Source organism: Mercurialis annua, linkage group LG5, assembly GCF_937616625.2.
Source record: "Mercurialis annua linkage group LG5, ddMerAnnu1.2, whole genome shotgun sequence".
Classification (NCBI taxonomy): Eukaryota; Viridiplantae; Streptophyta; class Magnoliopsida; order Malpighiales; family Euphorbiaceae; genus Mercurialis; species Mercurialis annua.
Genome location: NC_065574.1, coordinates 7,313,487 through 7,325,130, shown reverse-complemented (window position 1 = coordinate 7,325,130; position 11,644 = coordinate 7,313,487).

The following is an 11,644-nucleotide window of genomic DNA, read 5'->3' as shown; positions in this document are numbered from 1 at the left end:
TGTTATTTGATGTTGTTTAACTCATTAAATATTGCCAAAAAGTTGTATTATTTTATGACGGAAAAATATTATAAGCAAAAATAGAATGTTGTACTATTATTTACCGGCTTTTATAAGTTATTGTTGTGGGATTAGTCTCATATCGAGCTGGATTAGGATACCCAACAAAAGTTAACAAAATTTAAATTATGTTTAAAGTCGTACTAATCTACCTCACACTTTTAAATTTTACAAATTATAAAATTTGTCTATTTGTAGATATCAAATTGAGTTAAAATGTAGAAATTAATAAGATTAAATTTTAATTTCTATAAAAAAAAAGTTAATAATGGATATAATTACTTCATTCAAAATATAGTAGGATAAACTAATTAAAACAGTTCTAAAAATTATAATTTTATAAATGAACATAATAGTCATGTTTAAATTGTTAAAAATGTAAAATATTAGATTTTTATTTGCAAATAGTCCATTATAGATTCATGGGCAAACGATTTATCCTGAACCGGGTCCGAGCATAAAATTTTAGATTAAAATAAATTAAATTTGCTAAAAGGAATTAATAATTTTCTATTTATGGACGCCACCTGCGGCAGATAGTGGCATAGTGGTGCCACTCTGTATTTGATTTAAGGTAAGGGTACTTTTGTTAGTATTCTTTAATTAAACATGCTTTTAGTTTTAAATTAATTAAAGGAAGAGCTTATTAGGTTATAAACTAATTGTGCGGGGTCCATGATGTCCGTGCTAATTTCTCTTTCTCTTTTGCCGTTAAAATAAAAAAAAGCAAAAGGTTAATTCAGTCCTTAAAATTATAATTCGATATCATATATTCATTTTTAGCTATTTTAATAGATTAAAAACATTATTCTCTATTTGCATATTAGTTAAATATAATACTTTGTATTTTTAAATAAATTAAGAATAAAATTGAGTCATCTCAGTTTCTCAATTTGTTCGTGTTATATAATTTTAACTTAAATGGAAATTTTCCCTCTCAACTTGCAACCGATGATCAATTAGCACATATTTTAATTTTATAAATAATTTAGTTTTAAATTTGGCTTTTATGTTTATCAATTTATCTAATTTTCGAACTTGATTTGGCGCGTGTTGCTCACACCGATAATAAGTATTATATTTAAATGGAATAAATTAGCTAAATAAACAAGAGAAAATAACAAAAAACCCACATTAATGACTCACTATTTCACATAATACAATATTAATTAATTTGTTTACTTTAGTACAATTTTCCTTTCACAAAATACCAACTTTTATTGTACTTTTCAACCAACGCCACCTTTCTCCCAAATAAACACGTGTCCACTACATATGTCCTATATAATAAAGAGAAATCATAAAAAAGAATCAAAAAGATCCCTGCATACAAAAAGACCACTGCATAAAAAAGGACTAAAGAAGCCCTCCATTACACATGTCCACTACCTTGCAAATTTAAAGTGTGTCATCTGCTATAATGAATGACCTGCGCATCACGCGCGGGTCATTCTTAACAAAATTCAGATGCACCTTTTGGTGCACCTGACACATTTTTTTTATTTTTTTAATATAAATTAAATATTTATATATTCATTTAAATTGTATAACAAAGTTATTTATTATATTTGAATTTTAAAAATATTAATTTAATTTAAATTTTATAAATATAAATATATTACTCTTTTTCTTTTATATCTCTGATATATTTTTGATATGTCTCTCATATACTGTATAATATATTTTGCCGATATATATATTCTTGATAAATATTCGATTGTTCGAACTTTTTTTCTTATTTTTTTATACATTTTATTACACATATTTTTTTAATACTTATTTGATACATTTTTGACATGTGTCGATTTTTTTTATATATATTGCATGTATATCTTTTATACATATTTAATAAATCTCCGATACATGATTGATACATTTTTAAAATTCATTTAATAGATACATCTCTGATACATTTAATTGTAATTCAAATATATTTTCAATACATCTCTGATACATAATTTATACATGAGAGATACATATTTGATACATTAATTGAATTAACTGACTAATTCGATTGGTTCGTTTTCATATTTAGAAAAGTTTATAAACATATATGCAATAATACTAATTAAAATGAACCAAATATTTATTGTTTTATATATATTTGACTGGTTTATTTTTATGATTTGACCGGAAGCCCTAGGTGGAAGGAAGGGAAAAGACGAGTAGAAATGCAAAATATTCGATAAGTATTTGATACATCTCCAATATATATATATTTGATGCATTCAGATACATATGTGATATATTTTTGATACATAATTTATACGTGATATTTATCAAAAAAAAATATTAAACATGATAGATATATTTTTTAAATGTACTTAATAGATACATCGCTGATACATGATAGATACATTTTTTAAATGTATTTAATAGATACATCGCTGATACATAATTTATACATGATAGATACATTTTTTTAAATGTACTTAATAGATACATCGCTGATACATAATTTATACATGATAGATATATTTTTAAATGTATTTAAATTGATACATGATAGATACATTTTTTAAATGTACTTAATAGATACATCGCTGATACATAATTTATACATGATAGATACATTTTTTAAATATACTTAATAAATACATCGCTGATACATAATTTATACACGATAGATATATTTTTAAATGTATTTAAATAGATACATGATAGATACATTTTTACTAAATACATACATGGTATATATTTTTTAAAAATGTATTTAATAGATACATCGCTGATACATATTTTATACATAAAGATATATTTTTAAAATATATTAAATAGATAAATTATTAATATAAATTTTTAATTATTTTATTTTGTATTTTTAAAATTTAGTTAATTGTTTTAAATATATTTATATTTATATTTTTAAGATTTAATTATTATTATTAAATATATTTAAATTAAAATTGAAATTGAAATTTATATATAATAAATAAATTTTTAACATAATTTAATATAAAATAATTATATTTAAATAAAATATTTATTAAAATAGAAAGAATATTTCTTTTAAAGCAAAGACTCATGCATCAGTTAATAAACTGATGCATGAGTAAGCAGGGCTGACCCGCGTCAGCCCTGCATGGCCTGACGCGCGTCAGGTCAACACATCAGACCTGACGCGCGTCATGTTATAATAGTATTTTTTTTTAAATAAAAATTTATATATTTTAAAAAAATTAAATATCCATTTGTCAATAATGGATAGGTGTTATTTATTATTGTAGAGAAAAAAGGGAAAATCTTCAATGATACACATTTCACTATTCTAGTGGAATGGTGCTAATGAAAACTTTTTGTGTTTTATGGTAAGAATGATAAATAGGTGATATAAGTGGTAATGTGTGTAAATACATGTTATTTTTGTGGTATTTTTGTGATTTACTCAATAAACAAAGTGTATGACTAAGTCACCATAAAATTAAAATAGGTGTTAATTGATCACCACTGATAAATTGAGAGGGGCAAATTTCCACTTAAATCGTACAATTTTGTCCTTGACCTAAAAACAAATAGTATGGTCTTTAATTGATCAAAATGATTGAAAGTGAATTATTTAATTTTGGATTACAAGTTACACGATCAATAAAAATATTTGGATTGATCAAAATTATTGACCTTTTACTTAAATAAAAATATTCACTTGAAACAGTAGGATTTTTTTATATCTTAAATTAAATATTTTTTATTTTTAGAATAAGAGTTTCAGAAAACAATTGATCTCAACAAAATGAGAAAAAATTATGAGAAAATTTAAAGGTTTAAAATGTTTGAAACAATTTATGAGCTGTGTGATGTAAATCAATTGAAGTTCAAAAACTTATTTTTTTGGAGAAAGTAACGTATAGTCATAATGGTGCTTGGTGGGGATTATTATTTTGACATATAAGATTAATTATGGTATAAGATTAGAGTGGGGATTACTATTTTTATTAAAGGGAATGGAATATATCATGAAATGATTAGGTGCATAAAATGAGAGTGGGGCCTAATTAGATGGTAGTGATTTTAGTCCAATCATGATTAACTAGCTGATTACCACACTAATTAAAAAGAGGGGACATAGTTCGAATTTAAAGAAATTTATTTCATCCGTCCCGTTTAAAAAGTCTCATATTCCATTTTAAAATGTCCCATTTAAAAAGTCGCATATTTCATTTTAAAATGTCCCATTAAAAAAGTCGCATTATTATTTTTGGAATGATTTTTCATTGAAGACCTTATTTATCTTTTTTTTAGTTAATAATCAATATTTTCTTAATCTGTGTGTAAAGTCAAATGAAACTTTTAAAATGAGACAGAGGAAATGTATTATTAGTATTAAATTTCAAGTTGGATGGTTCTGTTAGAAGTCAATAGGAATATTTATTTTCTCTAAAGTAAACAAAGTCAATTAGATTAAGACGGTTTTTGATTTTGACCCAATAAATCAAAGTGACCATTAAAGGAAGGTTGCCCAAATAATTAGAGAGGAAAAAAGAGATTAAAGTCTTTAACCATAGTGTTTGTATTTGTATATATGCCTTATTATAGCAAATATACAATTGTAGTTACACAACAATATTGAAAATTTGCAACATTATTTTCTATATTTGACTTGATTTTTTGCATCAACGTATGAGGCGTGATTTCGAAGTTTCAATTGTATGGTGTTTACTTAATTTTACCCATGTCTAAGTATAGTATGCCAAATTTTCAATTTTGACTCAATTAAAAGATATTTATTAAAATTAGGCTTTAATTGATAAAATTAAAAATTGCAATTATAAATAAATAAATTAAAAGGTTCATCTTCTCGACAGGTTACCTGTAAAATAGAGGTTAGACTGATGATCATATGTTGGTTGTTCGATGATTACCCTAATGATAAAATCAGTTTAAATTTTACGAAATAGTTTAAGAGCTTATAGAGTAATGATAATAGTGTGTGATGATAGACAATACCTAAATCTGCTTATATAATGGTCAATTTCGAGTAATACTTGGTAGTAGGGGTGAAGCCAAAAATTATTTTTAAAGAGGTCAAATCTTATATTTTAACAAAAATAAAAGATTAAGATGGTCAATTTATATTAATCATAAGTGTAATTATATAATTAGGATTAATTCATACAAAGAATTGATATAAACTTTTTTGCAATAGTCGGTCAATTGACCACCTATTGCTACATTCGGCTTCGCTACTATCTAGTAGAGTTCTGATAGAATTAATATTCCTATATCATGATCGATATAATTGAGTAAGATTTTTCCGTTATTTTCTAGATGGTCTAAGAATCCTCTAGATGATACTGGAACTTTCTATATAAATATTGAGTTACATTCAGAAAATGAAGTGTTCGTTTGAATAATATAAGATTCTATCCGAATTATAATGATGATTCAGAGTATACTCACACTGAGTTCTAAGAGATTAGGTCTCAAGTTGCTCAGCCATACATGATAAGGTCCAATTATATTAATAAAGTTATTAATAGTTATATTAATAAAGTTATTAATAGTTAAACTTTCATTTTTTCAATCGACTTTAAATAAGGGTTCCGTTGAGATTAGAAATCAAAATCTCAAAAATAGAGATGACAATGGGGTGGGGAAGTTATCCCCATCTCCGTCTCCGCTTCTATGGTAAATTTTCATCCCGTCTAGGGATGGCAATGGGGAGGGGATTCCCCGTTCCCCGTGGGAACCGGCCCCTAATGGGACGGGGAATCCCCACCAATTACCCCCATGGGTACGGGGATGGAGGAAAATCATTCTCCAACCACGGAGATGGGGAGGGGACGGGGAGTATAGTCCCCACCCCATGGGGATCCCCATCCCCGTCCCCATGGGGATCCGATTTATATTTACGTATATTTATATTATATTATAAGTTTTAGTATGTTATTTATAATTTTAAATAATTTAACATAATTTTTTTTATTAGTTTCTATTTAGTTATAAATATATAATATTATAAAAGGTAATAGTATTTTTTATAATGATTTTTTTTTCAAATATTTTATGAAAATAATAAAATTATTTATAAATTATATTTAATTATACGGGGAACGGGGATCCCCATGGGGATGGGGAATCCATGGGGATGGGGATGGGGATGATTTTATCCCCATTAATTAAATGGGGACGGGGATGGGGATTCCCCATAGACGCGGGGATGGGGATGGGGATGGCTTCCCCGTCCCCACCCCGCCCTATTGCCATCCCTAATCCCGTCCTCATTAATTTAATGGGGATTAATCCATTCCCGTGGATTTCCCATCTCCATGGGGTTCCCCACATTCCCGTATAATTTTAATATAAATATTTAAATGTTTTTATTGTATTTATAAGATATTTGAAAAACAAATATAAACTATTCAATATCAATACTATAAAATTATTTCAATTAATCATCTAAAATATTCAACAATTTTAAATATTAAAACAAAATAATAAAAATAAAATAAAAGTTCTTTAAACTTTTTTATCTCGTTTCATAAGTAATTAAATTTTAAAACAAAAAAAAATTATTTTCTTTTAAATAATTGAATTAAATTATTAAAAATTATAAACAATACATTAAAAAATTATATAAAAATAGATCGGATTCCCATAGGAACGGGAATGAGGATTCCTATGGGGTGGGGACTACACCCCCGTCCCCGTGGATGAAGAAAAATCTTCCCCCATTCCCGTACCCATGACGGCAATTGATGGGGAATCTCCGTCATAGGGGCGGGCCTATGGGGATGGGGAATCCCCTCCCTATTACAATCCCCTACGCAAAAATGCACTAATTAGAGTGCCTTAATCTTTTGAACTGTATCTCATTTTTTTCTTTAATTATATTATTATGGTTTTCTGAATTTATTTATATTCGATGATTTTATTTTTAATTAATCTACAAATATAATATCAATATAATTAAAAGTAAGTTATTTAAATTTAAATTACAAATCCAGCACCTGAATTGATTCTTCACTTAATTATTTATTGCCAAAATGAGGTTAGAGGATTGTTGAAATTCAGCCTTCTCTTTCATTTATCATAAAATACCCCTTAGTCCCAATTTATTTCATAAAACTTTTACTTTTATTTCTGATTGATTTTCATATGTAGAATGTTTTGAACTTTGTTTATTCTTTTTTACGCGGTCTAATTAAAAATTAAAAGTCAACCAGTTTGATTTTTCTCTAAAAACTGAAAATATAATTCAATTTAAAACAAAAAATATAAAGAACGTAAAATTATAAAAATGTAAAAATTATTTCAATTTTTGTTTATTACTTTATAGTGTGACCCATTAACTAATTTTTCAATTCACATGCCAATCAGAATTTTAAATAGAATTTTATATAGATTTAAGTTGAAATAGCTACATTAATTTTAAAATTAATATTTTTTAATAGTTTAATTTTTTTTAAATGATAGTAAAATTAATTGAACCATGCATTAGGGGATTTCAACATATTGTTTTGGTTAATATTTTTGAGATTTTTTTAAACTGTGTTGTAACTAATATATTTAAATAATTATATGTACAACAATGGAATAGACAAAATAAATAAATATATACTCATAATAGTACTGTAGGTGTAATGAGGTTGCTGACCAAGTGGGTTTAATGATAAGAGGAAGCTTACAAAATAATATTTGAAATTTGCTTATATGTCTTTCTTTTATGATAAAAATTCAAACTTTTAATTTCATGATCCTCGTCTTCTGCATTTTTTTGGTAAAGTAGTTTTGTAAAACATCAGTTTTGGAAGAAAAACAATTTGTTATCTTCTTGTATTTCTATAAACTGAGAAAGTAGTTTATATACAGAGACTAGTAAAAGTAACCGCTTCTATGCTAGTTGTCAAAACTATACAGCTGTACAAGTCACACCTAAAGTGTGTTTGACTAATAAAACTAATGCCACATCAGCTGTAGGATAAATAGAATCCAGTCACTATATTCTACATCCCCCCCTCAAGTTAGATCTGATGAAGCATTATCTTGTGGAGCAGTAAGATGCAACTTGGACAATAAAAATTGGCGAGGAGCAGCACCAAGAGACTTGGTAAGAATGTCTGCCAGTTGAAGCTTGGAGGGAGTGAAAGTAGGATAAAGGAAACCTTTCTTGTATTGTTCACGAACCAAATGACAATCAATATCCAAGTGCTTTGTTCTTTCATGAAACACTGGATTTCCTGCAATGTGAATGGCAGCTTTGTTGTCACAATGGATAGGAATTGGAAGAGTAGCAGGAATAAGAAGGTCCTTCAGTATGTAACTTAACCAAAGAAGCTCACAAGTGGTGGAAGCCATGGCACGATACTCTGCTTCAGCTGAAGACCTGGAAACTGTGGTCTGTTTCTTGCTCTTCCAAGATATTAAAGTTGAACCAAGGAAGACACAATACCCAGTAACTGACTTTCGAGAATCTAGACAGGCAGCCCAGTCAGAATCACTATATGCTTGCAAAGCCAAATCATTAGAAGCTGAGTAGAATAACCCCAATGAAGGACATTGCTTGAGGTATCGCAGAACATGAAGAGCAGCTTCCCAATGAGTATCACGTGGGGCACTAATGAACTGACTTAGTAGATGGACAGAAAAACTAATATCAGGTCTGGTTATATTAACATAAAGTAGCCTGCCAATTAATCGGCGATACTTGTCAGGATCTTCAAGTAAAATACCAGAGTCAGCAGTCAATTTGACATTGGTAGGCAAAGGGAATGGTGAAGGTTTAGCAGCGGTATAACCAGTATCAGCAAGAATATCAATAATGTACCTCTTCTGGTTGAGAGATATGCCTGTGGAATCCCTAAAAACTTCAAGACCAAGAAAGTATTTTAAGGGTCCAAGGTCTTTGATTGTAAACTGTTTGTCTAGAAACTGTTTTACTGCTGAAATGTCCAACATGTTATTACCTGCAACTAGCACATCATCGACATATACAAGCAGAGCAGTAAAGTTGCCATGTTGGCTTCGTGTAAATAGACAATTATCATGTACTGATTGAATAAAACCAATACTTAGCAATGAATTAGTGAATGTAATATTCCACTGTCGAGATGCCTGTTTAAGACCATATAAGGACTTAACCAATTTACATACTTCATAAGATTTTGCTTTATTGTATCCTTGAGGTGGTAGCATGTAGACTTCCTCCTCTAAAGAACCATGTAGAAAGGCGTTATTAACATCTAATTGTTCCAGAAACCATCCTTTCGCAGAAGCTAGAGTCATAAGCAACCTGACTGTTACTAGTTTAGCTACATGGGAAAATCTCTCCTTATAATCAAGACCCTCTATCTGATTATATCCCTTAGCTACTAGTCTAGCTTTCAATCTCTCAACACTACCATCAGGATTGTGTTTGATCTTATAGACCCATTTAGAGCCTATAGCAGTTTTTCCTTAAGGCAAATCTGTAAGAATCCAAGTACCATTCTTTTCTAAGGCATCTAGTTCAATATTCATGGCATTAACCCATCTGTGATCTTTCACAGCTTGACTATATGAAAATGGCTCTTTAATAATTGAAAAGGTGCTTGACTGATCATATGACTCGGTCTTAGTAAGTAAAGAGAATTCATGTAAGGGATAGGCTGGTAAGGGATGAGTGGTAGTGGAATATGCAGATTTGGATTTTGGACAATGATAATCTTTTAGCCATACTGGTGGATTACGTATCCTAGCATTTGGTCTAATAAGTTGGGTAGGAGGAATTGGGGTGTGGGTGGAATTTGGTTTAGAAGGGGAAGTAGCAATGTGATTGTCTTCATTTGTATCAGTATCATCAGTATGTGATATTTCAGAAATTTGATCATCAGCATTGTGCAAAGCAGGAAGTGGGGTTGGTTGTTCAAGATTAGTAAGAGATGGAGGAGTGTCAGCAAAAGGATAAGAGTGTTCAAAGAAAGTAACATCTCTACTGACAAAACATTGCTGAGTTTCAAGATTCATAAGTCTATATCCTTTCTGAATGGATGAATATCCTAGAAATACAAACTTTATGGTTCTACTGTCGAATTTATCCTTAAAAGGAACATTATTAACAGCAAAGCATAAACAACCAAAGATTTTCAGAAAAGAATAGTCTGGTTGTTTAGAATGAAAAAGTTCATAAGGAGATTTCCAATTTAGAAGTTTCATAGGTAGTCTGTTGATAAGGTATGTTGCAGTCAGAATGCAATCACCCCAGAACTGTTTTGGAAGATGAGCTTGAAATCTAAGAGCCCTGGCAACTTGCAAAAGGTGTTTGTGTTTTCTCTCCACCACACCATTTTGTTGGGGTGTGTATGGACAAGTGAGATGATGGATAATACCATGATTTTGAAGATAAGATGTGATATTTTGGTTGGTGAATTCAAGACCATTATCTGTTCTAAGAATCTTGATATGAGCTTGATGCTGGGTTTTAAGCATTTTGAGAAAATGGATAAGAACCGAAGAACAGTGTAGTTTTTGTTTTAGTAAGATGGTCCATGTGACTCTTGTTTTATCATCCACAATGGTTATGAAATAATGTGATCCTTGAATAGAAGTAACTTTATAAGGACCCCACAAGTCCACGTGTAACATTTCAAAAACTGATTCAGTTTTGATTTCTGAGAGAGGAAAGGGATGTCTATGCTGTTTAGCATGAGGACAAATTTCACAAGATTCTGTATTTTGGTTGTGAATGTTTAGATTAGGAATATGAGAAATGACAGGAGGACTGACATGTCCTAATCTAGCATGCCAAAGAGAATATCCAGAAAGAGTATTATGAACATTCATAGCATTGACAGAAGGATTCACATAACTTGTTTTATTAACAATGAAAGGGGTTACAGAATCATTATCAGGTTTAATGATGGATGAATAAGGGTTGCAAAAACTTTTTGTGTCAAGTTTGTATAAGCCAGCCACTTGATGTGCCTTTGCCAAAATGACCTCAGTCCTCTGGTCCTGTATCAGGCAATATTTTGAATAAAAGGTTACCTTCAATTCATCTGTTTCTACCAACTTACTGACAGACAACAAATTATACTTAAAACTTGGCACATACAAAACATCTTTCAACAAGAGTTTTTGATGCAAAGAGACATGTCCAGCTTGATGAATGGAATGAGTAAAACCATTTGGTAAACAAACTTTTATAGGTTGGGGTAGGGTCTTTTTGGTTATAAGAGATGAAAGGTTATAAGTCATATGATCAGAAGCTCCTGTATCTATTATCCAACAGTCACAATCATATACACCAAAGCTATTTAGAGCATGAGATGAGACAATACCTGCAAAAGCATAGTGTTCCCCATGAGTTCTGTCAGCTACTCCAGCAAACTTTCCTGTTCCAGCTCCATGTACATTATCCATAGCTGCTTTTCCTTTAAGAAACTTTAACATGTCAGTTAAAGTATGACTGAGTTGTTCATAGTTCCCAAACGATGAGCAGTTGTCTCCCTCATTTTCAATAGGACTGTCAGTCTGCTGGTTATAATAATTTCCCATAGCTGGTGATGAAGTACTTCCTTGTGCTGCCATTCTAGGTCCTTGTGATTGACCTCTTCCTTTGTTTCCTTTGTACCAATCTGGAAACCCCACCAGTTTAAAACAGATGTCC